Here is a 3184-nt window from a genome sequence, read left to right on the forward strand (position 1 = left end):
AGATTACACATGGCTATTTCTTGTAGCAGTGCTAGATAAAAGCTGAAGGCAAGACAAGGCACATTGGAATTAAAGGGAAAAGAGCCACATAAAACAAGATAGATGGAGTCCAGAGCTCTGTGATGTGGGAGTGGGGGAGGGGCCAAAGGGTGGACAACGAGGGAGGAGAGTAGGCGCTCTTATGCCTCCAGGGGCATCTCTGGTCAGGGGACCTTTCGGTCCAGTCTCGTCCGTTGTCAGGGGCAATCAGACATCTCATGCAAAGAAGAGAGTTGGAAATAAAGGGGCCCCAGTGAAACCCTCTCGCCCTACCTCAGTCCTCTCCATGCAAATGTCACATCCAATTGAGCTGATGCTCTGGCTGAAGCCCCTCCTGCACCACTGCTAATGGCCATAATCATCCACGTGGCCACTTCCTGAAGGCTGAGCTATTACAGGCTGACTGGGTAAGTGCTGCAGAGGTAGCCACAGGATGGCTAAGGATTGTTTCCAGCGCCTAGCATCCATGAGAGAAGGAAGCTTGGACAGGGTTTCAATGAATCAATCACAGTGAGAAGGGCCCTCGTCCCTCCAAGCTCTCTGGCATGGTTTGTGGAAATGAGCTCCTCAATATTGCAATTACAGTCAGAGTGTTGGGAGCCTTGGGATTCATTAATCTTGACTTCAGCATCGATTTCTTGTTCAGTAATTAGCTTACCAGAGCCCCTGATGGCATAATCGCCCCATTTACATAATTAAGACATAAATCTTGAGCCTGGATAGTAGTGAGGACACTAAGGACAGTGGACACTGAGGGTGGCAGGTACTTGGCAGCTGGTAGTCCCAGTTCTCCACTCTCAACTGCTGGTTCCTTTTGCCTCCATGACTTCAGTGGGCTTAGAACGTCTACTTAGAAACATTTTTTTGAAGGTTGATGCCAAGGAGATCAATCCACTTAAACTGGGCTTACAGAGAGTCTGGAACGTTTCTTTTTTTTTTTTTTAAATACACTCACAATTTCTTCAACACTTGTCCTTCAAAAGGTGGAGTCTTATTCCCTATCCTCTTCAGTGCGGGCCAGAATCCATCAGCAGCTTGCTGCTAAAGAACAGACTGCGGCAAGTGGTGCATTATTTCCAAAGCTAGTTCAAAATGATGGCTACTTCCTTCTCTGTCTGTCTGTCCCTCTTTCTTTGCCTGATTCGGGGATCTCAACTGTCATATTATCACAGTATTACAACAGCCTATGAAGAGTCCACACTGAGGGAGAAACCGAGGCCTTCTATCAAGCACTGGCACTGACTCACCAGCCACATGAGTGCGCCATCTTGAAAGTGGATCCTCCACATTCAGACAAGACTTCAGATGATGCAGCCCAGACTGACATACTGATGACGCTCTGAGAAATCCCACATCAGGACCACCCAAGCCATTCCCAAATTTCCAACTCACAGAAACTGTGAGAATAGTCAGTGTTTATTATTATTTTTATTCATCAAATATAAGAGTAATTCGTTACCCATAATAAATAATACAGAGGGCGCTTCCCTCCCAATGCTTCTTCTTCAGGAGAGGAGCTGGTATCAGAACAAACCTAGCTAAAACTGTTCATACTTTGGGATCCAGCAATTCCTCTTGTACGAATTTACCTTTTCTAAATATATCATATATATTTGCAAAATATTTGTATAAATGTGTTCATTGCAGCATTCCTTGGAACAGTGAAAACTGAAAGCAATTAACATTTCCATCAATAGAATTCAATGAAAGAAAGAAAGAAAGAGAAAGAAAGAAAGAAAGAAAGAAAGAAAGAAAGAAAGAAAGAGAAAAGAAAGAAAGAAAGAAAGAAAGAAAGAAAGAAAGAAAGAAAGAAAGAAAGAAAGAAGAAAAACTGAACAAGTCTATGGAAGAATAAAAGAAATTGAGTTAGCAGTAAAAAAAGAAAATTTCTACATGTAAAACTCCCCATCCAGATGGTTTATCAGTTACTTTACCAACAATTTATGGAAGAAACGCTTGAATTTTTATACAGTCATGAGGAATTTTTTTAAAAAATGGGGGGATCCCTGGGTGGCTCAGTGGTTTAGTGCCTGCCTTCAGCCCAGGATGTGATCCTGGAGTCCCAGGATCGAGTCCCACGTCAGGGTCCCTGCATGGAGCCTGCTTCTCCCTCTGCCTGTGTCTCTGCCTCTCTCTCTCTCTCTCTCTCTCTCTCTCCCCCTCTCTCTCTCAGACTGTGTCTCTTGTGAGTAAATAAATAAAATCTTTAAAAAAAATCTTTAAAAAAATGGAACACTGCCCAACTTGCACATAACCTTAATATCCAAACCTGACAGAAATATTAAAAGAAAGGAATATTGAAAAAAAAACTCACTCTTGAACATAGATGCAAACATTTTCAAAAACTTTTAGAAACTGAATTCAACAATTTATAGAAAGATATATAACATGAATAAGTAGAGTTTAATGCAAAAATACAAGGCTGATTCAAACTTCAAAAAGAATCTAAATACTTGGGGATCCCTGGGTGGCGCAGCGGTTTGGCGCCTGCCTTTGGCCCAGGGCTCCCGGTGCATGGAGCCTGCTTCTCCCTCTGCCTGTGTCTCTGCCTCTCTCTCTCTCTCTGTGTGACTATCATAAATAATAAATAAAAAATTTAAAAAAAAAGAATCTAAATACTTTACCTTATTAATAGGACAAGGAGAAAACTCTTGTGACTATCACAACAGATGTAGAAAAAACAATCTTCTGGTAAAGTGCAACACTCATAATTTTTAAAAGATTTTATTTATTTATTTGACAGAGCACAAGCAGAGGGAGCAGGAAAGGGAGATGGAGACTCCCCCTTGATCAGGAAGCCCAGTGTGGGATCATGACCTAAGCTGAAGGCAGACACTTAACCGACTGAGCCAACCAGGCACCCCAAATTTATAATTATAATTTTAAGGAAGAATCCCTTGACAGAATAGAAATAGATAACTTATAGATAACTTAGTATATATATATATATATATATATATATATATATATATATTAGTTTTTATATTATTATTTGAGATCTTTATTAACAGGTGCCTGCAGTTTGTGGACTTTTTTGAAAACACTCAGCTTACAAACTTTTTTTAGAAAAGATGAGAGATACAGGGAGCAGGGAGAGGCAGAGACATAGGCAGAGGGAGAAGCAGGCTCCTTGTGGGGAGCCTGA

The sequence above is a fragment of the Canis lupus genome, chromosome 3, assembly GCF_048164855.1.
Source record: "Canis lupus baileyi chromosome 3, mCanLup2.hap1, whole genome shotgun sequence".
Taxonomy (NCBI): domain Eukaryota; kingdom Metazoa; phylum Chordata; class Mammalia; order Carnivora; family Canidae; genus Canis; species Canis lupus.